Source organism: Echeneis naucrates, chromosome 2 (assembly GCF_900963305.1).
Source record: "Echeneis naucrates chromosome 2, fEcheNa1.1, whole genome shotgun sequence".
NCBI classification, from domain to species: Eukaryota; Metazoa; Chordata; class Actinopteri; order Carangiformes; family Echeneidae; genus Echeneis; species Echeneis naucrates.
Genome location: NC_042512.1, coordinates 7,356,160 through 7,378,307, shown reverse-complemented (window position 1 = coordinate 7,378,307; position 22,148 = coordinate 7,356,160). Strand labels below are relative to the sequence as shown.

General features: G+C 42.8%; 17 non-coding genes across 17 annotated transcripts; 9 read left to right on the top strand and 8 right to left on the bottom strand.

Annotated features, from left to right (window-relative positions):
• The first annotated feature begins 1,046 nt into the window (after nucleotides 1–1,046).
• Nucleotides 1,047–1,118, top strand: trnag-ucc (transfer RNA glycine (anticodon UCC)). Its single transcript has one exon. It is a non-coding gene; the product is annotated as a tRNA-Gly (tRNA).
• Nucleotides 1,119–2,693: 1,575 nt separating this feature from the next.
• Nucleotides 2,694–2,804, bottom strand: trnal-uaa (transfer RNA leucine (anticodon UAA)). The gene is made up of 2 exons: nucleotides 2,767–2,804; nucleotides 2,694–2,739 (listed from the first exon to the last, which is right to left on the bottom strand). It is a non-coding gene; the product is annotated as a tRNA-Leu (tRNA).
• A 1,153-nt stretch (nucleotides 2,805–3,957) lies between these two features.
• Nucleotides 3,958–4,029, bottom strand: trnag-ucc (transfer RNA glycine (anticodon UCC)). Its single transcript has one exon. It is a non-coding gene; the product is annotated as a tRNA-Gly (tRNA).
• A 2,908-nt stretch (nucleotides 4,030–6,937) lies between these two features.
• Nucleotides 6,938–7,019, top strand: trnal-uag (transfer RNA leucine (anticodon UAG)). The gene has a single exon. It is a non-coding gene; the product is annotated as a tRNA-Leu (tRNA).
• A 643-nt stretch (nucleotides 7,020–7,662) lies between these two features.
• On the top strand, nucleotides 7,663–7,735 carry trnak-cuu (transfer RNA lysine (anticodon CUU)). Its single transcript has one exon. It is a non-coding gene; the product is annotated as a tRNA-Lys (tRNA).
• Nucleotides 7,736–8,348: 613 nt separating this feature from the next.
• Nucleotides 8,349–8,420, bottom strand: trnaa-ugc (transfer RNA alanine (anticodon UGC)). The gene has a single exon. It is a non-coding gene; the product is annotated as a tRNA-Ala (tRNA).
• A 2,215-nt stretch (nucleotides 8,421–10,635) lies between these two features.
• On the bottom strand, nucleotides 10,636–10,708 carry trnak-uuu (transfer RNA lysine (anticodon UUU)). Its single transcript has one exon. It is a non-coding gene; the product is annotated as a tRNA-Lys (tRNA).
• Nucleotides 10,709–14,683: 3,975 nt separating this feature from the next.
• Nucleotides 14,684–14,755, bottom strand: trnae-uuc (transfer RNA glutamic acid (anticodon UUC)). Its single transcript has one exon. It is a non-coding gene; the product is annotated as a tRNA-Glu (tRNA).
• A 607-nt stretch (nucleotides 14,756–15,362) lies between these two features.
• On the top strand, nucleotides 15,363–15,444 carry trnal-aag (transfer RNA leucine (anticodon AAG)). The gene has a single exon. It is a non-coding gene; the product is annotated as a tRNA-Leu (tRNA).
• A 1,147-nt stretch (nucleotides 15,445–16,591) lies between these two features.
• Nucleotides 16,592–16,663, top strand: trnaf-gaa (transfer RNA phenylalanine (anticodon GAA)). Its single transcript has one exon. It is a non-coding gene; the product is annotated as a tRNA-Phe (tRNA).
• A 418-nt stretch (nucleotides 16,664–17,081) lies between these two features.
• trnak-cuu (transfer RNA lysine (anticodon CUU)) lies at nucleotides 17,082–17,153 on the top strand. Its single transcript has one exon. It is a non-coding gene; the product is annotated as a tRNA-Lys (tRNA).
• A 776-nt stretch (nucleotides 17,154–17,929) lies between these two features.
• trnag-ccc (transfer RNA glycine (anticodon CCC)) lies at nucleotides 17,930–18,000 on the top strand. The gene has a single exon. It is a non-coding gene; the product is annotated as a tRNA-Gly (tRNA).
• A 1,401-nt stretch (nucleotides 18,001–19,401) lies between these two features.
• On the bottom strand, nucleotides 19,402–19,475 carry trnat-cgu (transfer RNA threonine (anticodon CGU)). Its single transcript has one exon. It is a non-coding gene; the product is annotated as a tRNA-Thr (tRNA).
• A 267-nt stretch (nucleotides 19,476–19,742) lies between these two features.
• Nucleotides 19,743–19,824, top strand: trnal-aag (transfer RNA leucine (anticodon AAG)). Its single transcript has one exon. It is a non-coding gene; the product is annotated as a tRNA-Leu (tRNA).
• A 286-nt stretch (nucleotides 19,825–20,110) lies between these two features.
• trnas-aga (transfer RNA serine (anticodon AGA)) lies at nucleotides 20,111–20,192 on the top strand. The gene has a single exon. It is a non-coding gene; the product is annotated as a tRNA-Ser (tRNA).
• Nucleotides 20,193–20,912: 720 nt separating this feature from the next.
• trnak-uuu (transfer RNA lysine (anticodon UUU)) lies at nucleotides 20,913–20,985 on the bottom strand. Its single transcript has one exon. It is a non-coding gene; the product is annotated as a tRNA-Lys (tRNA).
• A 262-nt stretch (nucleotides 20,986–21,247) lies between these two features.
• On the bottom strand, nucleotides 21,248–21,319 carry trnaq-cug (transfer RNA glutamine (anticodon CUG)). The gene has a single exon. It is a non-coding gene; the product is annotated as a tRNA-Gln (tRNA).
• Between the last annotated feature and the right edge of the window lie 829 nt (nucleotides 21,320–22,148).

The following is a 22,148-nucleotide window of genomic DNA, read 5'->3' as shown; positions in this document are numbered from 1 at the left end:
TCCTCCCACCTTTTTTGTCATGAACTCCCAGACCACATGGCTCGTTGGTCTAGGGTATGATTCTCCCTTAGGTGCGAGAGGTCCCGGGTTCAAATCCCGACGAGCCCATTTGTTGCCTTTCACTCAATAAGGGTGCTAACTGTTCCACTATGGAGCTGTGTGAGGTTTGCTTTCTGGCAGTTTTGTGGCTCATGCTGTGCTGAGGAGAAGGAATATTGGTGATTGACTGCTTTTCACAGGAGACAAACTTTGGTAGGAGGGTTAGATGATGGTCAGCCACTTACTTTGCAATATTTTCACATCCTCTGTACATCTTGGTACTTCTTTGTACTACTTTTGTGGTGCTGACATAACATGATGTTCTATCTGTCACCATCTTTGCTGGTCCATGATTATGATGCATATAATGATCTTCATTTGCACGTGCACAGCGTGATCATATATATTTTTATCTTGGCAGGTGACCAATTGTCTGCTAGTTCACGATGTCCTTAAAGGCAGATATTTAGGATAATTCTAGCAGAATAGCAGGCTGCAACAGGAAAAGTTCCAGTCAGACCTCTCGCACCCGAAGCGAGAATCATACCCCTAGACCAACGAGCCATTGACAGCAGGACATTTATGGCATTTAAAATGTAGTCAAACGTTTTCTGAGCATTGATCATACACTACAACATTTAGTATCCTTCCTAATCTATTCTCGCTTCTTGGAGATATTAAGTATCTGTCCCAGTGGCCTAATGGAACTAACTGCTTATAAATGTCTCACTGGATCAAAAGCTTTGAGCTACGATAGGCTATGTAATTATTTAAGATTGAACATCTTACATTACTGACATCTGACATCTGACATTACTGTTTGATAAATTTGGTGACAACTGCACTTTGGGTCCATTTGGAGAACATGGGGGGCTGTGTGACTTCATCACCAGAAATTAAAATGTCTAACATCGATAAAACCGTAGCAGCACAAATAAGAATTTTTACAGCGCAAACAAACGGTACCATTTCGCGTCCATTCGGAGTGGATGCTCACCATTTTGCATGCAATGGTGGTATAGTGGTGAGCATAGTTGCCTTCCAAGCAGTTGACCCGGGTTCGATTCCCGGCCATTGCAGTTTAACTGTGTGTCTACAATTTAACTTGAGATCCTGTAGATCTCATGCCAATGGTGCCAACGATGAACGTGCTGGGCCCATAACTCAGAGGTCGATGGATCGAAACCATCCTCTGCTATTTATACACACTACATGAGATTTTCAGCAGCACTGATTAACAGGAAAACATCGAGAACTCTGTCTGTCATATCTATAATATTGATCGTTGTAACCTACAGCTGATGAAAACCCAGAAGTACTTTTTTTCTACAACATCTGACTTTAGCAACAAGGAACTGCTGGGAGACATGAAGACTGTGCAGTTAAGTGACTGGTCAGAGAGAGTGCTGTGTCCTTTTAATGAAACTTATATGAATTTAACTCAACAACCTTAAACTTTATCATGAGACACTGAACCCAGGATCTCCTGTTTACTAGACAGGCTCTTTGACCAACTAAGCCACAGAACCACTCTGATGTACAGGGATGTATTTTGGATCTGAAAATACCCCCAACGTACGTGGCTGACCATCATGAGTCTGAACAAGGTTTCTTTATCATATAATAACTGTCACATTAATGTCCTGAATGTGCTGTGTGTAAATAATGAGGTTCATCAAAACAAAGTCAGAACCAGAGCTCAGGCTGTTGGTACACAAACAAAGAAAGGCATACTTGTGGATTCACAAGATTATATCAGGATCTGACCTTTTCCTGTTCCATCAGTAACCATCAAAGGAGATGCTGATTCTGTGATGTCACAAAGGTTCTAATGACATCACAGAGATCAAAGACTCCTCCCCTTTTTTCTCATGACCTCCACCATAGAGTGCACTCTGTTAATGAAGCTCAAAAGGCAATCTTGGTTCTGCCATACAGCTTTTGCTTGCAGTCTCTGGACTAGAGAAACAGTTGTTGAGTGTTTGTTGCTGTGTTGAGCAGATGAAAATTTGGTGATTGCCCTTTTTTAACAGGAGACAAACTTTGGTAAGAGTCATGATGGACCTCTTGCACCCAAAGCGAGAATCATACCTCTAGACCAACGAGCCATTAGCTGCAAGTACTTGTCTGTCTAACATAGCTGAGTTATATGTAACAAACCTAAGTTTCCAATGAGGACTCTGCTCACCGTGTCTATTCAACGTGCTGCAGCTGTCACATTCATGTAGCTTGTGCAGAAACAGTTTATTCCATCAAGCCATCAAATCCAGCATGCAGGGGATGTAGTTCAGTGGTAGCTCAAGCTTCCTTTGAAGCTGCTAGCTATGTCGCCAATATCAATGCCTGACCATCAGGACTTACCAAAGTTTGGTAAGTAAGCAAATATTCACCGGAGCTCAGGTAAGAATTCTACAATTGTCTTTTCTCTTTTTGCACATTAAACTGTGAAACTTAAGTTTGCTACATCTAACTCAGCTGTACTCAGTCAGCCTGTACAGGTGATTCAGTAACAGAGAAACTGAGTTTTCTTTAGTCCAACAACTGCTGTCCATTTCTACCACAGGGAGCCGCAGGCTTTAGAGTTTTCAGTACTAACCCTTGATTGTCAAGCAATCATATTCCCATTTTATGCAGATTTTTCATCTACAAAAAGTTGTCAGGAGTGGGGTTCGAACCCACGCCTCTATTCAGAGACCAGAATTCCCCGCTTCACAGGAAGTAGCGTAACTTAAGTCTGGCGCCTTAGATCACTCGGCCATCCTGACATGTGCCCACCTGCCAGTCTCTGATGAGGAAACAGAAAAGTTAATGCTAGCTCATCCTTTCTTTATGGACTACAAGATCTGACATCCAAAAATTCCCACAAAAATCATTCCTGTATTACAACTTTTACCTGAGTTGAGCAGATGGAAATTCGGTTGACCGCTTTGTACAGGAGATAAACTTTGGTAAGAGTCATGATATTGGCGACATAACACGAAGGGCTCGTCTGGGATTTGAATATGGGATCTGTTGCACTCTCAGCAAGAATCATACCCCTAGAACAACGAGCCATTAGCTCCAACTACACACTTTTTCTGAGGGGGAGAACTTTCAGGTCATCAAAGATCTCACACAGAGCATAGATCATACACTACAACATTTATAGTTCAGTCAGAGAACCAAATCTGCAGGACAACCACAAGAAATGACAGAAAAGCCACCAATCAGGACTATTCATCAACAACAGGATGATGTTCCCTCTGTTCCTCAAAGGGACTTCACCAAGATTGAAACCTGCCATGTCCAGCTGTCTCTGATCACTAACATCATTGGCTGGATCTCATATCAATCAGATATTTCTTTATTTGGACCATGTGCTTTGACCATCAGGGGACAGTTTGTTCTGTAACATTGCTCACAATATTTAAACAAAAAGCCCCATATGTATTCCAAAGCAGCCCAATTTCCATCTTGCGAAACCCAATTTCATCAAAAGAAGCCCAATCTGGCAACAAATTAGAGCAGTTTAAACAGAATTATCACATAATTTGTCCCTCACCTGTCTCTGTGACACAATTATCAATGTGTTCGGCTGTTCACTGAAAGGATGGTGGTTTGAGCCCACCCAGGGACGTGCTTTGTCTTATCCACTGGAACTTTAGTCGACACATGGAAGATTTGATCTGGAGAAGGTGTATGACCGGTTCCCAGGGATGTTCTGGAGTATGGAGCCATCCCATCACTATATGACAATAAGCTTCCCTTTCCCCGAGACAACTACAGGGTGTAACAGATGTACAGCTGTGGTGAGGACGGGTTACAGGTCTGTAGCTGGAGGACTTTGGCACCATCGGCCTGAGATCTACAGGATTTTGGGATCTCAGGAAGGAAAACAAACGTAAAACACAAAGTTAAATTGTAGACACACAGGTAAACTGCAATGGCCGGGAATCAAACCCGGGTCAACTGCTTGGAAGGCAGCTATGCTCACCACTATACCACCATTGCATGGAAAAGGCCAAAATCACAGCCCTTTTGTATGACTCAGAGTTTATTGAACCTCCTACCTGGAATACCCTGCAGGTGCAGGATAACATATTTATGTCATGGGGTCAGTAAAGAAAGGCATTTTCCCTGACTGGGAATTGAACTCAGGCTGCACAACCATTTTTATGGACTGAATTTCCATCAAAGGCTTACATGCTGAATTAGAACGCTGTCAGTGGAAAGAATAGTTTAGCTCTGACTTTTGATTGCACATCCGGTGCCAGTAGATGCATCTGTGAGGGTACCGACTGAGACTTCAGGTGCATGATAAGTTTAATCAATGACCTGTATTCAAAGCCATTTTCCCTGTCACCCACATGTATACTCAGGTAAAGTATGATATAATTACTCACCCTGGCTTCAGTGAGAATGTGGTCAAACTTCATTGCAACAGCCATGCGCCCCCTCTTTGCAGGGAGGATTCTGGGGTCAAGGGTTTATCTGTTGTCCATTGCAACACAGACAGATACAGACAAAAAAAATAAACAAACAAAATGATCCAGACAAACAGTTGGACAAACATGTTTGTTAAAAATGTTCTAATATGTTTATGACGCCACCGTAAACATTACTGTCTTAGTGTATGATAAATGTGGTGGGAAACATGTTGAACTCAAAGCAGCTCATAAACGCGGTGTGTAACATTTTGAATGCCATTAATGTCTTGCTGCTGCTAATGGCTCGTTGGTCGAGGATGAATCTTGCTGAGGGTGCGAGAGGTCACAATCACAAGTCCCTGACTGCCAGGGTTCTTACTGAGGTCTGTCTTCTGTAAAAAGAGGTCAATCACCACATGTCTTTCTGCTAAACACAGCACCAACCACTAAAACACAGTTTCTCTTCTCCAGATGCTGCAGGTAAAGGTTTTAATACAGGAATTGATGTTTTTCCTCAGTTTGTTTAATTGATGTGCAGGAACTCCACTGAGAGCGAAGCACTGGTGGGGTTTGAATGCAGGATGTCCTGTGACACAGACCAGGGAAGTTGACCAAAGATAGAACATCTTAAGTGGAGAATGGCCAACGATACATGAGGGGAAAGATGTGCGGCGTTAATGACCTGGCAAACCACATTTGTCATTCAGTAAGACATTTACAATGACTTGGAGCACATTTAAAGAAACCTGTTCAAGTTCTAGTCAGTTCTAGCAGACCAGCATTATTCACATGTAAAGTGATTCCAGCTCATTTTAGGTTTGAACTCATTTTCCTTTGAGCTGAAGCATCACCGTCAGGAAGTGCACCACAGAAGAGTCACATGGAGGTTTAAGTCAACGTCTGAGGAACCAGCTGAGAAACAAAACCAAAAGAGCCAACAAGCAAATATTCTGTTATTTTTAATTGAACAGACTGGATCAGGTTCTTTATTTAAGGGGTCCTGGATTCTTGCTTACCATGTGTATCACCTGCCTGGTGAACACATGGCACCAGGATCCACCGTGGAAGAAGGCCAGCTGGCAGAGGCAGAGTTCTGCTGGGTAACTTTGGGTCTATAAAGCTATTTAATCACCCAACTGGGGCTCAAACCCACAACCTTGAGATTTAGACTCTCATGCTCTACCGACTGAACTAGCCAGGTTGCTACAGTTGTGTGTCACTTCCTCAACTGTTTGAAGTGATGTGTGAGTCTGAAGAGCTGCTGCCTTTGATGCATCACCTGATGATGTCATGATACTCACAGAATGAAACTTTTCCTTTGAAGCTGCTTCGAAGAATTTCCAATATCACATGTGATTCAGATGTAAACACAAAGACTGCCTCACTGTCACCATTCAGAACAGCTGAGAAGCTTATTGATACTAATACATGCTAATAACGCCAAGGTCATGGGTTCAATCCCCGTACTGGCCAGCTACAAAGTCCTTGAAGTCATTCAGGAGTTCCTAACAGAAAAACGTTTTTGCTGACACAGTCACAAGGTTAACCCATGTAGCAGCCACCTGGGTGAAAACAGCAGCTGGTGTTTGCTCATGATGACTCCATGCAGGGCTTTAATGATTACTTTATGTGTGGGTGTTTTTGAATGTCAGATCTTTGTAGTGGGTTCGAATCCTGCCTGTCCATGTTGGTCCTTCTTGAACATTCTCTAAATATCCTTGGAACCTGTTTAAGGTTAATTCAAAGTTTATCTGGACCGACTGTATCTGCTTTCAAAGCTGTTGTCAGATCTTTCTGTTTTTTCTACACAACTCCAATACCAGTTAGTCAGCAAACTATGATGAGCCAAGTCCACTGAGACAAATAACAAAGGATTTTCTTTAGCATATAATAAACTGTCACATTAATGTCCTGAATGTGCTGTGTGTAAATAATGAGGTTCATCAAAACAAGTCAGAACCAGAGCTCAGGCTGTTGGTACACAAACAAAGAAAGGCATACTTGTGATTATAGATTATAAAAGATTATAAAAGAAGATTAAAGAAGATTAAAGATTATATCAGGATCTGACCTTTTCCTGTTCCATCAGTAACCATCAAAGGAGATGCTGATTCTGTGATGTCACAAAGGTTCTAATGACATCACAGAGACTCCTCCCACTTTTTGTCATGACCTCCACCATAGAGTGCTGCCTGCTGCATGTGTGAACTATAATACCAGTGAATTAAACAAAGATCGTCCCTGGGTGGGCTCGAACCACCAACCCTTCAGAAAACAGCCGAACACGCTGACCGATTGCAACCCCTGGCTGGGACAGGGCTGTTTGTTTGAGTCAAGCTGAAATAATTAATTTAATTTCAGCTACACGCTGATTGTTTGTGTGTCCAGGACGTTTCAAGGACATCTTTCTGCCATTCTCTGCTCCAAACATTTCGATGCAACTTTCAGGGTTAGCATGTGGCATTATTGCAGGCAAGCTGGGATTGACATGTGGTAGTGTGGCCGAGCGGTCCAAGGCGCTGGATTTAGGCTCCAGTCTCTTCAGAGGTGTGGGTTCAAATCCCACCACTGCCAAGCTTTGCACTCTACGGTGTAATCTTGAAGTGTTTATTTAAATCTAAAGCTCTTATGAATATAGTGTTCCACCAGTGGCTACCATCACTTTGAGTTACTGAGCTAAAGATACAAATAAAATAATCTAAATCTGCTTTTATTAGCAGAGTATTAGCGGTGCGACTGCTTCAATCCCGGTTCAATCCCGGGTTTCAGCATGGGAGGTAGTACCTGAGTGAGGTTCAAGCTCAGGTTTCTTTGACCTACATTTCCAATGTTCTCCCTCCTCTTTCAACCACACCATGAAATATTGTGAGGTTGGATGCGTCACACTGACTGGTTGTGTGTCCAAAAGGCTGTCAAACACATCTTTCTTCCATTTTCTCCTCCAAACATTTGGACACAGTTTTGAGATTTCCCATAATGTCATATGTGTGTCATTTTTGCAGTGAAGTATTTCATTAAATGTAAAACTGTTATAAACGGAGTGTGGCATCAGTGGCCACCATCACTTCAAGTAACCCAAATGGGAAAGATCCTTATTGACAGCATTGTTGTGCTTTGCTACATCTGAGCTAAAGGTACAAATAAAATAATCTAAACCAGCTTTTATTTTGAAATGATTTTGGGCGATTTTTTTGGAGGATGTTTTGCATTTCTAGCAGCCTGGCTAGCTCAGTCGGTAGAGCATGAGACTCTTAATCTCAGGGTCGTGGGTTCGAGCCCCACGTTGGGGGATAAGCAATTTTTTTTTAGACCCAAAGTTACATTTCCAATGTTCTGCCTCGTCTTTCAACCACAACCACATGAAATATTGTGAGGTTGAATGCTGCACGCTGACTGGTTGTGTGTCCAAATGGCTTCAAAGACATCTTTCTGCCATTCACTCCTCCAAACCTTTGGACACAGCTTTGAGCTTTCTCACAGGTGTCATTATTTCAGTGAAGATGTATGTATGGATGTATTCCCCCTGAATCCTGCGATTCACAGCTTCCACCAAATGGAGCCAAATAGACACAAAACTTATTGTGATGTGAGTCTGAAGAGCTGCTGCCTTTGATATGTCACCTGATGATGTCACAGTACTCACAGAATGAAACTCCTCCTTTGAAGCTGCTTTGAAGAATTTCCAAAATCACATGTGATTCAGATGTAAACACAAAGGCTGCCTCACTGTCACCATTCAGAGCAGCTGAGAAGATTATTGATCATTCATTGATTATTAATGATGAGCTCAGAACCAAACAGTATATCTGAAGCACAGGAAAGAGTTCTGCTCTCCAACACTCTGATCCTGCTGATCACCTCTCCACTGGAGCCTGTGACATTTCCCTCCTTCTTTATCAACGCTGAAGATGCCGGGGATTGAACCCAGGGCCTCATACATGCAAAGCATGCACTCTACCACTGAGCTACATCCTCTGGTTTGTGGTTTTAGAAAAAAAGCTGCAGAGAAACTGGCAGCACTGATGCTGAGCTGCTTAAAGTGTCTGTCTTATAAAAAGGGACATCTTGCATTCAAACCCCAGCAGTGCTTCACTCTCAGTTGAGTTTGCAGTGCATTTGCAGTGATATTTTTTTTTTACTGCATTTGCAGTGAACTTTTGCGCTGCTTTTGCCATGGCAGACGATCTGTGATGTCAGATGATCTATGATGTCAGAAGGTCTGTGATGTCAGATGATCTATGATGTCAGAAGGTCTGTGATGTCAGATGATTAAAAAGACATTTTATACTGAATTGAACCTTTAATTCTTAATTCTTAATTCTGATTCATTTGACTTTGTCTGTTGTTTCTGCATTGTTGTTCAGTCAGATCAACAGCAGGCTGCCATCCACAGTTCATCACTTTTATTTTCATTCCTTCTTCAAATCTTTATTTTTATCATTTGATATGTTTTGCTGGGTTTCAACTTTTAGCTACAGAAAGAACAAGAGCAGTCGCACCGCTAATACTCTGCTAATAAAAGCATATTTAGATTATTTTATTTGTATGTCAGTCCCCACTTCAGTAACTCAAGTGAAGGTAGCCACTGGTGGAACACTATTCATAAGAGCTTTAGATTTAAACACTTCAAGATTATACTGCAGAGTGCAAAGCGGTGGGATTCGAACCCACGCCTCTGAAGAGACTGGAGCCTAAATCCAGCGCCTTGGACCGCTCGGCCACACTACCACGTGAGAATGGCAGAAAGATGTCCTTGAAACGTCCTGGACACACAAACAATCAGCGTGCAGCATCCAACCTCTCAAACTCTCAAGTCCAGCTTCTATGTCTCTTTGTGTATAGTGATGGGATGGTTCTATATTCCCACAGAACATCCCTGGGAACCCGGACACACACCTTCTCCAAATCAAATCTTCCATGTGTCGACTAAAGTTCCAGTGAATAAGACAAAGCACTTCCCTGGGTGGGCTTGAACCACCATCCTTTCAGTGAACAGCTGCTTTAGTGAACACGCTGACCGATTGGCCCACAGAGACATGTTGTTGCAGCGTGCAACCACCCCAGATGGGACTTGAACCCACAAGTCACTATTAGGTTCAAGTCCCATCTGGGGTGGTGTTAGAATAAATGTACATAAAGTGATTATCACAGTACTGCTCAACTTTTACTGACCCTGCAAGAATGCAGAAACTTGTGTTTTTACTAGCAGGAGCAGAGGTCATACCTCCGAAGAAGCAACGACCTTCGAAGAAGATTTATGAAGAAGGGAGGATGTCGAAGCGAGATTACTTCGTTCATAAACTAACCCTCAATGTGTTTGAGTTTCTTGTGACTTATAACTTGAATATAAATCATTCACTACTTGCAGCTGTGTATTCTCACCTTTAGAGCTGCAAGATTTTGTAACTAGGGACCACCCTAAGGAAATAAAAAGGGGGAGAACAGAAGAGATACTCCAGAGCGGGTAGAGAGTGTCACTGAGCACATCTCTGTCTGTTCTCCTTGCAAGTAAAATGACCGCTGTTGTCCTTTGTCTTTCTTCCCTGTGTGTTTAATAATGTTCTAGGTGGTTTAAACCTGACAGGTGGTTTGCAGCAGAGTGGTGTTGCGTGGTTATGGGCCCATAACCTAGAGGTTGATGAATAAACCAATCCTCTGCTAAGCTAGCTGTTCGCGATCTATGGCTGGTTATATTTGAAAATTGTGTCATTACAACCGTAACAATGCTCCACCAATCAAATCAGATTTTTTGTATAGCACCAAATCACAACAACGTTACATCAATCATCTTTACATAAAGAGCAGGTCGAGACAAAACTCAAAATTATTTAGACACTCAACAGATCCCCCGATGAGCAAGCACTTGGTGCCAGTGGCAAGGAAAAACTTCCTTTAAGAGGCAAAACCAGGGGGGCAGCCATCTGCCTCGACCGGTTGGGTTGAGAAGGGAGGAGAGAGCTGACACTGTCCTATTAAAGCTATCATTAACTTTTCTGTTTCCTCACCAGAGACTAGCAGCTGGACACCGTGTCAAGATGGCTCAGTGGTCTGAGGTAACAGACTCAAGATCTTTCCTGCACAAATGGGCCTTGAACATGAAAGACTCATGGTTTCATTATTTCATAGGTCAGTGTGACCTATCACTGCTGTGGAGTCTATAATGCAAACCACTAAAGGGAAGAAGCTACATCACCTGTACAGGGACTCGAACCCTGGACCCTCAGCTTAAAAGTCTGATGCTCTACCGACTGAGCTACTCAGGCTTCTGATGGCTGCATAATTCAGATGAAATTAAATTAATTATTTCAGCTTGACTCAAACAAACGGCCCTGTCCCAGCCAGGGTTGCAATCGGTCAGCGTGTTCGGCTGTTTCTGAAAGGATGGTGGTTCGAGCCCACCCAGGGACGATCTTTGTTTAGTTCACTGGTATTATAGTTCACACATGGAAGAACGGAGGATTTTTACGTTGATGCTCAGAGTTATCTCCATCTAGTGGACAGATGGTAGAAGTTGATTCCTGAAAAGAGGAAGTGACTTTTCCTCAGATCAAACTGTTGAAGGAGAACGAGCAGCTTCTTCCTCACTGACTCACTCAACCTCTGTCTCCTGGGTTTGGATTTAGGTCTGGGTCTGGGTCTGGGTCTAAGACCAGGTGGGCCTGCTCAGAGTCTCTGTGTTGGATGTGAGCTGCTGAAATCTCTGAACACCATGACACAGATAATATCAGTCTGATGTGTCATCTGTAATCCAGATGTTGTCAGCAACAAACAGATGTTCCTGACAGAAGCTGTGCTGATTCACTTCAAGCAGCACATGAGCCTCTTTCTCAGGAACACACAGAAAAAATAAGATTTTCTATTCCAACAATATACGTGATGTCCTCGTGTATGAATGAATGTTTCACTGATGCAGATTTTTTCAGAACAACATCAACAACTATAACTCCACAACGAGACTGTGTGACGTCACTGGAGATCAAAGGTATTTCCTGTCTTTCATTGATCTCCAACATGACACAGATGCATAAGTCACTATCTCACGTTCGCATGAATCTTCAGCGTTGATTATGAAGCACGGGAAGTCTTTATCTTGTGCAACACCCTGATCTCTCAACTATCCACTTTATTCTGTGTAGTCATCCTACCAAATTACCAAAGTGAACACAAGTGTAATGTGTATACTGCAGCTGAGGTTGATGGTAAAGTGGTTTGTTTTAATGTAGGAGCAAAAGTTGAACAATATGGAGACTTTACTTGGGACGGTTGTCATTGGAAGCTTGTTCACATTGTGAAGCTTTTAAATGCAGTTTATTTTACTGAGGACAAAGAAAAAGACCAATTCACTTGTAGGGCTGCTGGTAAAACAGGGACAGTCTGAGATTGCTTGGACATCCTGACTGCACAAAAAGAGACATTTCAGGATGCCTGATCCAACAAACATCTGGCTCCTGGCCCAGTTTGGTTCTTTCTTCTGTCTGCAGAACTCAAAGGTATCTGGCAGGACCATGATTGTCTTTGGAGCTTCATTAACAGAGTGAACTCTGCTGTGGAGGTCATGAGAAAAAGTGGGAGGAGTCTTTGATCTCTTTGATGTCATTAGAACCTTTGTGACAGACCTTTGTGTTTTCTTCCTCTACGATACAGACACAAACTGGCAGTACTGATGCTTCACTGCTTAAAGTGTCTGTCTTGTAAATAGGACATTCTGCATTCAAACCCCAGCAGAGCTTCGCTCTCAGTCAGAGTTGACCTCATCCGAAGTACCCCATAACTCTTGCCAAATGACTTTTTGACCTGCTTGTTTTGACCTACATTTCCAATATTCTGCCTCCTCTTTCAACCACACCATGATTAAATGTAAATGTTAAATGTAGAACCATTAAATAGTTTTGAGAGTTTGTGAGGTTGAATGCTGCACGCTGACTGCTTGTGTGTCCAAATGGCTTCAAAGACATCTTTTTGCCATTAACTCCTCCAAACCTTTGGACACAGCTTTGAGCTTTCTCACAGGTGACACAGGTGTGCTGTATTCAGGCTCCAGTCTCTTGGTGTGGGTTCAAATCCCACCACTGCCAGGTCATCTCTCTCTGCCATTATTTAATATATTATATTTATAATATAATAATATACATTATATTATAATATATATATGACATTTACAATATAGAAATAGAATAGAAATACCAGAATGAAAGACAAAGAATTAATCAGTGTCTCTGATTGGAGTGAATCAATAGATTCTGTAATTGAAGTCATCTAACGTCTAAGAAGACATCAATTCCATGACTTGTTGTGTTTGGTAGTTAACACAGCATCAAGAAATAACACTATTAAATTCAAAACTCAAGTAAACGTTGAGGTTGCATAATTAATTGCGACTTTCACTTTGTGGTGGCAGTTATGGCTCCCACCAAACCTGCTGTTGCCTTTGTCAGTCAGCGCTGCCTCAACAAGTAGCACTTAGTGAATTCAACAGCCAAGTCAGTGCTCAGGTAAGCTAAAGTCTTGTGGAGAATGTGGGCATCGATCCCACTACCTCTCACATGCTAAACGAGCGCTCTACCATTTGAGCTTCCCCTATACTGGCATGCTAGACCCTTTAAAAAGGCTCCTTTAACAACCTCTGAGTTCACCATCAACAGGTTTCAAAGATATTTAGAAATCATTCACGATGGCCTTAAAGGCAGATATTTAGGATAATTCTAGCTGGAATAGCAGGCTGCAACAGGAAAAGTTCTGCATTTCTCTGTGGCGCAATCAGTCAGCGTGTTCGGCTGTAGCTCAGTGGTAGATGTTCACCAAAACAAAAGGCCACTCAAGGCAGAACCACTGCTCAGTCTCAAGACCAGGCCGTGCTCAGACCACATCTTCAGCAAACATGACGAGGTGACAAACATGTGGGAGACCTAGAATCCATGATGTGTTCCACCAATAGACTGTAACTGCACGCTAGTGGTCAATTAGAATAATGAACGTGGGTAGAAGATAATATAATACATAATTAAAAAAACTAAACTCTGTCTTCTGCTCTATAAGACATTACTGGGACAAGATTCCATCGCCTTTGAAATGATTCAGTTGCCTTTGAAGTGACTGTGATGTCATTGGCTCCCCATAATTCCATGTAAATACCAGCTGGCAGACAGAGTCACATCACAGTACATGCACAGGAGAATTACAGCGAAGCACACTGACAAACACAAACATCATGCCAAAGAGGATGAAGATCCCACAAGTTCACAACAAGTGAGCTAAACATAGACATCCTGTCTAGACAAAGTTGTTTTGGTCAGCTTTTGACTGGCCCACACTTTTAAAAGACCAAATGTTGAAAACTGAAGAGGCTTTGTAGTTCCAGCCAAAAGAAAGGAAGATGAGTTCTGATCTCTCTGCTTGTCAAGGGGCATCTGTTAAAAACAGAAACCATCAACAGCCTGTTAAACTTTGCAAATCGAAAGTCTCTGTGCTCAACACTCGTGCGTTTGATGCTGTTGTTCTTTTTGTGACAGCTTTTCTTTTGAAAAGGTTGTTAGCAGCAACAAATGTGACAACCAATTCCTCAAGCTGGTGAAAACAATGACTACACAGGGTGTGACCAAACAGGTGTATTCACAGAGGGCAGAACTGCTGAAGGAAACCTGTCCACCTGACCGCTGCTGCTCTCCAAATTGATGCACAATGCCAGGCTGCCATCCACAGTTCATCACTTTTATTTTCTCAACGTGTCTCTGTGGTGCAATGTATAATGTTTTGGCTGATCTTCATTCAAGCGTTCTTTATTGACAAGAAAGATCCAACATTAAGAACAGAACAGCTACACAAACAAAATAATGATGAACAGCCCTTCAAGAAAGGGGGACCAGAGGGTGTGTGCCAACTACAGGGTCATCATGAACCTCTGTTTTGGGTGGTGGTTGGATGTTATTGGTTTTCTTAATCAATATCAAGCTAAATAATGGCAATAAAGGTGTCCAGGACACAGAGGAAGAGGACGTCTCCACATGCACACTTGTTCTTCATGTTTTCACTTACTGTTAAAGTAAAAAAATCAAATTTAAATTCATCCAAGTGTAATTAGTTTATGTAATACATATATATACATAAAACAACTTTGTCCCCAAACACACCTAACAGCAGTAGAGGTGAAAGAAAAGACATTTCTGTCAGAAGTGGGATTTGAACCCAAAGAGGATGTACATCAGTGGTAGATGTTCATTGGTCCATTGTTGTAAAGCAGATTCCCATACCGGGAGTCGAACCCGGGCCGCCTGGGTGAAAACCAGGAATCCTGACCGCTAGACCATATGGGATTCAAAGACACTGGATTTAGGCGGCAGTCTCTTCAGAGGCGTGGGTTCGAATCCCACCACTGCCAGTTTGCCCCAGCTGTGCGGTACGCTCGCCCACTGAGCTACATCCCCTGCATGGTGTGGTAGCTTTAGCAGCTTGACGGGACTCCATTGATGATGGCTTTTATCGAGGTTGTGCATGTGCGCAACTCAAGGTGAACATACTCAGAGTTGATTGAACCAACTAAGATCAGCTGTTCTGGAACCAGATACTTAGAGTTTCTCATCTCAGAGTAAGTCAACTCAGAGTTCAGGGATAGACTCAAAGTTTGTTGAAACTCCTACCTGAAATACCCCCCAGGTGCATGATGACATATTTATGTTCTGGGTCAATCACCTGTATTTTTCAGTAAAAACATTTTCCCTGACCAGGTGAGAGCGCCGAATCCTAGCCACTAGACCACCAGGGAGTGTGGGGCGCCAAATGTTGTAGTGTATGATCAATGCTTTGTGAGCTTTTTTTTGATGACTGAAATGTTCTCCCCCTCAGAACATTTTAAATTCCACAAATCTCCTGCTGTACAAGGCTCGTTCGTCAGTGTGTAGTGGGTTCGAGCTTTGTTCACCGGGTAGTGTGGCCGAGCGGTCCAAGGTGCTGGATTAAGGCTCCAGTCTCTTCGGAGGCGTGGGTTCGAATCCCACAACTACCAGTTTGCTTCTTGTCAATGAAAACTAATCAGCTAATTCGGGCATTTCTTTGTCTCCCTGTGAACAAAGTTATAGAAGCCAGTGAAAGACGATACCAACACCAGGTGGGCTGAAATGAGAAACATCACAGTCAACCAGAGTTTGTGCTTGCGTATGAAAACATGTAGGTTTGGCAGGGGGCACCCAGATTTGAACTGAATGAAATAATTATATCTGTGAAAAAAGTCACATTTGTAAAAGATGCCACGCAGTAATTGCATATGATTGGATACTTCAAGGACTTAAAATGGTGTAATGGTTAGCACTGTGTACTTTGAATCCACTGATCTGAGTTCAGCTCTCAGTGGAACCTCTGTCATCTGATTTAGTGTGAGAGGGATTGAGAATAACCTTCACCTATATAACATGTGAATAACATGCACCCACCACCCAAAACAGAGATCAGATGGTTTTTCTTTTCCCCTTCTGCAGCAGCTCAGAGCCTCTGTGGTTAGGTAAAGATCCAAAGAGGAATAAATGGTCAAATTACCGTCTGTGTGGAGAAACTGTCGAGTTTGGATGAAAGATACACTGTTTGGTTCTGAGCTGATCATCAATAGTCAATGAATGGAAGAGCTTCTTTCTATGAGTATTGTGACATCATCAGGTGACGAATCAAACCTTTAAGGAAATGACACACAACGTTTGTCTTCACGTTGCCCATAATGTCATATGTGTGTCATTGTCATGTAGTGAAGCTGGCAGAATGATGTGGTAGTGTGGCTGAGCGAGTACAATCTTGAAGTGTTTTATTAAATGTAAAACTGTTATAAACAGAGTGTTGCATCACCGGAGCTCAGGTAAGAACTCTACAATTGTTTGTTTTCTGTTTGCACGTTAAACTGTTCTTAAACAACATTGAATACACATGATTAGCAGAGTTCTCCTTGGAAACTTAAGTTTGTTACATCTAACTCAGCTACGTTAGACAAGTCAGACTCCTTGTCCATTAGGCCACGTGGTCACTGGGCCATGGTCTCATTGTCAGAATCAGTCAGTTCTTTCTCTTGGCATGATAACACTGTGAGAGCTGTGCATTTGAAGCCTTCACTGTGGGACTTTGGAGAAGTGGATGGTGAACAGAACATCCAGCATTAGTGGGCTCAGCCAGCCGAAATAGCTCAGTTGGGAGAGCGTTAGACTGAAGATCTAAAGGTCCCTGGTTCAATCCCGGTTTCGGCATCGGAAGTGGTATGAGTGAGGTTCAAGCTCAGGTTTCTTTGACCTACATTTCCAATGTTCTCCCTCCTCTTTCAACCACACCATGAAATATTGTGAGGTTGGTTGCGTCACACTGACTGGTTGTGTGTCCAAAAGGCTGTCAAACACATCTTTCTTCCATTTTCTCCTCCAAACATTTGTACACAGTTTTGAGATTTCCCATAATGTCATGTGTGTGTCATTTTTGCAGTGAAGTATTTCATTAAATGTAAACTGTTATAAACGGAGTGTTGCATCAGTGGCCACCATCACTTCAAGTAACCCAAATGGGAAAGATCCTTATTGACAGCATTGTTGCGCTTTGCTACATCTGAGCTAAAGATACAAATAAAATAATCTAAACCGGCTTTTATTTTGAAATGATTTTGCATTGCTAGCAGCCCGGCTAGCTCAGTCGTAGAGCATGAGACTCTTAATCTCAGGGTCGTGAGTTCGAGCCCCACGTTGGGCGATAAGCAGTTTTTTTTTTTTTTTAAGACCCAAGTTACATTTCCAATATTCTGCCTCGTCTTTCAACCACAACCACATGAAATATTGTGAGGTTGAATGCTGCACGCTGACTGGTTGTGTGTCCAAATGGCTTCAAAGACATCTTTCTGCCATTCACTCCTCCAAACCTTTGGACACAGCTTTGAGCTGTCTCACAGGTGTAACCTACAGCTGTGAAAACCCCAAAGTAGTTTGTTTCTACAACATCTGACCTGAGCAACAAGGAAGTGCTGGGATTTATTGAATTTATTGTATTATTTGAATTTGACATCTGGGAGAGACTCGGAGTAGAACAGCTGCTCCTTTCTGATGCTCCACTGACTGAGCTACAGATGATTCAGTCACAGCTGAGTTGTCTTTAGTCCAACAACTGCTGTCCATTCCTACCACAGGGAGCCACAGGCTTTAGAGTTTTCAGTCCTAACTCCTTTATTGTGAAAAAGTGTAATTCACATTTTATACAGATTTTTCATCCACTTTGGAAGAGTTTGGATCACAAATTTTGCAAAAGCCTTTCTTCGTCAGGAGCTGGATTCGAACCCACGTCTCCATTCAGAGACCAGAACACCCTTTAGTGCAGGAAGGAGTTTACCTTGAGTCTGGCGCCTTAGACCACTCAGCCATCCTGACAAACAGAGTGTTCATTGAATTTGAATTACTTCCATATGACAAGTGGAGATATGATACGCTCTACTCTGCATTGCCATCATATTGGAGGTGGGTTTGGCTGTGCAGTCAGCATTGGTGGTTCAGTGGTAGAATTCTCGCCTCCCATGCGAGAGGCCGGGGTTCAATTCCTGGCCAATGCAATGGCCACTGCTCTCCATGAAAAGCAGCAGTCAGCACTGCCTGGATACAACAGTGGTATCTTTTCTGTTCTCCCCCTTTTTATTTCCTTAGGGTGGTCCCTAGTTACAAAATCTTGCAGCTCTAAAGGTGAGAATACACAGCTGCAAGTAGTGAATGAATAGACGCTTGTTATGATTTATATTCAAGTTATAAGTCACAAGAAACTCAAACACATTGAGGGTTAGTTTATGAACGAAGTAATCTCGCTTCGACATCCTCCCTTTCTTCATAAATCTTCTTCGAAGGTCGTTGCTTCTTCGGAGGTATGACCTCTGCTCCTGCTAGTAAAAACACAGGTTTCTGCATTCTTGCAGGGTCAGTAAAAGTTGAGCAGCACTGTGATAATCACTTTATGTACATTTATTCTAACATATTAAAACCAGTTTTGATAGATTTCTTCAGATCAGCTGAGTGAGTGAATTTGTCATCAACAATTCCCCGAACTGAAGCACAGACTTGTGTTCTGAGAGCAGTAAGTGCTATTAGTTGGGATAGTGTTAGTGATTTCAGAAGTCAATGACAAGTTTTATCAGTTTTTAGGGTGTGGGGGTGAAGAACATCTGAATTAGTTAGCACATACTAAGTTATCTTAATGGGTACGCTGCTGGCTTAGCATGTATTTGTATCAATAAGCTTCTCAGCTGTTCTGAATGGTGACAGTGGGGCAGCCTTTGTGTTTACATCTGAATCACATGTGATTTTGGAAATTCTTCAAAGCAGCTTCAAAGGAGGAATTTCATTCTGTGAGTATTGTGACATCATCAGTCCAGAGTGATTTCTATGTGTCTGTTCTCATCCATTTGAAGCGAACGTGAGATATTGTGACGTATGCATCTGTGTCATGTTGGAGATCAATGAAAGGCAGGAAATGCCTTTGATCTGCAGTGACGTCACACAGTCTCGTTGTGGAGTTATTGGTTGTTGATGTTGTTCTGTAAAAATGTGCATCAGTGAAACATTCATTCATACACGAGGACATCATGTATATTGTTGGAATAGAAATTTTTATTTTTTCTGTGTGTGCTCCTGAGAAAGAGGCTCAAATCCAAACCCAGGAGACAGAAGTTGAGTGAGTCAGTGAAGAAGAAGCTGCTCGTTCTCCTTTGACTAAATTTTAAATGCCATAAATATCCTGCTGTAAAAGGCTCGTTGGTCAAGGAGTATGATTCTCGCTTGGGGTGCGAGAGGTCCCGGACAAGCCCGTTGTCATGTTGCATAGCACATTTATCATACAGTAAGACAGCAAAGTTTAAGGTGGAGTCAGAGACATATTAGAACATAACAAAAGTGCAGGAGAAGGGAGGGAGTTGATATGTGTGACATGTATAAGTGTCCATCTACAACATCTTACATTATGAACAAGGCACTGCTGGGATTTGAAACCTGGATCTCCTGTTTACGAGACAGGCGCTTTGACCAGCTAAGCCACAGCACCACTCTGAAGGAGTGCATTCTCTGCATTCTCCCCTTGATGCGTGGGTTTGAATCCCACTTCTGACAGAAGCTGCTTTTCTTTCACCTCTACTGCTGTCAGGTGTAGTTTGTATTTTCCATGTGCAAACATTAGGAAACATCTAACATTAGGAGCAAGGCAACAACAAAACTGGAACTATTTGGACTGAACTGGATTTGAAACCTTCACTGTTGGACTTTGGAGAAGTGGGTGGTGAACATCCAGCATGAATTTAGACAGTCATACAGTGGTAGTGTGGCCGAGCGGTCCAAGGCGCTGGATTAAGGCTCCAGTCTCTTCGGAGGCGTGGGTTCGAATCCCACCACTGCCAGTTTGTTTCTTGTCAATGAAAACCAATCCACTAAGTCAGGCACTTTTCATCTCCCTGTGAACCAAAGTTACAGTGACAGACGATACCAACACCAGCTGGGCTGAAATGAGAAACATCACAGTCAGCCTTTTCAGACCCAGGTAGGTTTGGAGGTCTACCAGGTCCAATTCTCTCCAGATGTCCCCAAACACACGCTTCCCCTCCAGGTTTGTCATCTCCAGTATAATTCCCTCGATGGACTCTGGGAAAAGAGTTGGAAGCTGTGCTGGGAGCTTCGCTGCGCGTGGTTGTTGTGGCCGAGTGGTTAAGGCGATGGACTAGAAATCCATTGGGGTTTCCCCACGCAGGTTCAAATCCTGCCAACAACGGTTGGTTGTTTTCCTGGACCCAGTTTCACATGGTCCATCAGAATCTCTGTAATCTGCACAGCCTTAAAATATGACACAGCTGAGTGCTGTTGTTCGGACTCATCTAAAAGGATGAGAGCACTCACTGATGATCAGTTACCATTAACAGTGGGGCACACCTTTAGTTCCACTTCCAGATCATGGAAGCAATAATGAAACAGAGTGATTTGAACACGCAACCTTCTCAACTGGAGTCAGACGCATTACCATTGCGCCACAGAGTCCTCCTGTGGGTTGGGTACTGATCTAAAGATAAACAAGGCTAATCAGTTCATCAGTAGCCTGCAGGGCGGGGAAGTTGTCAGCGTCTCCACACCACTTTGGTGGTGTAAACTGATGTGAAAGCGCACTTCGCTCTGCAGCTCTCAACAGCGGGTGCTGCCGTCCCAACTCAACTTCTGGGAATTTACTTCACAACAATGGACCTACCGCAAGCATGTCCTGTTACTTTGATGAACGTCTACCACTGATCTACATCCTCTTTGGACCTTTACCTAACCACAGAGGCTCTGAGCTACTGCAGAACGGGAAAAGAGAAATCATCTCATGAAGCCTTCTCTCTGTTCTGCACAAATGGGCCTTGAACATGAAAGACTCATGGTTTCATTATTTCATAGATCAGTGTCACCTATCACTGCTGTGGAGTCTATAATGTGAACCACTAAAGGGAAGAAGCTGCAGCACCTGAACAGGGACTTGAACCCTGGCCCCTCAGATTAAAAGTCTGATGCTCTACCGACTGAGCTACTCAGGCTTCTGACAGGTAGATAATTCAGATGAAATTAAATTAATTATTTCAGCTTGACTCAAACAAACGGCCCTGTCCCAGCCAGGGTTGATCCTAAAATTAATTTTATTTTACATTTTCTTGCTGAAGATAAAGCAGAGAGGAGGCTTCATCAGACAATTTGCATGCATTCATACATGTAGAGTGGGCAAAACGAGGTTGTTTCCATTTTCGAAGGACAGAGTGGCAATATTTTCACAGCACTCTCAGTGTTATATTGGTAAGATTCAGGTTCCACCGAGACTTGAACTCGGATCACTGGATTCAGAGTCCAGAGTGCTAACCATTACACCATGGAACCCTGCAGGTGTAGCCAAAAAATTGATACCTTCTTGTTGTGAGGAAGCACAGCTTCCAACTCTTTTTCCCACCTTGGCGTTATTAGCACCACGCTCTAACCAACTGAGCTAACCGGCCTATATGAACTTCTTTTTGGGCTTTTTATAAAACTTCACAGAACAACCAGCTGTATGTCAGTTTTGAGTTTAACACATGATGGATTCTAGGTCTCACACATGAATACCTTTTATACCATGCATACTGAAATGAGAGATAAAAAGCTTGTAGGAAATGCCAAAGGTGCCACAGTTTCTACTAACAGTTGATTGAGGAATCAGAGGAATTGAAAACTGAATCACATCAGTGGAGGTGCGGTGATTTTCTGTTTGCAGAAACAGGCCCTGTGAGCAGCTAAGCCACAGAACATCTTTATGACATTCTACAGCTACGATCAAAAGGCTTGTTGGGGAAATCCTTTCACTGTTTCACTCAAGTCCACAGCACTCTGCTCAGTTTTTTAGCTTTCAGCTGATCAGTAGCTGTGGATGGACCTGGTATCTGCTATATGGAGCTTTGCTTGGTTTGCATAGCTGCCTTCCAAGCAGCTGACCTGGGTTTGATTACCGGCCATTGCAGTTCAACTGCTGCAGGCGCTTTGACCAGCTAAGGTCCAAGCGCTGGTCAAGCTAAGCCACAGCACCACTCTGAAGTACATGTATATACAGAGGATCTGGTGATGGAAGTGTAATGTGTATACTGCAGCTGAGGTTGATGGTAAAGTGGTTTGAGCTACCATTTGAGCTAATTCCCCTGAGAGAACAAACTACCAGACAATTGGTCACCTGCCAAAA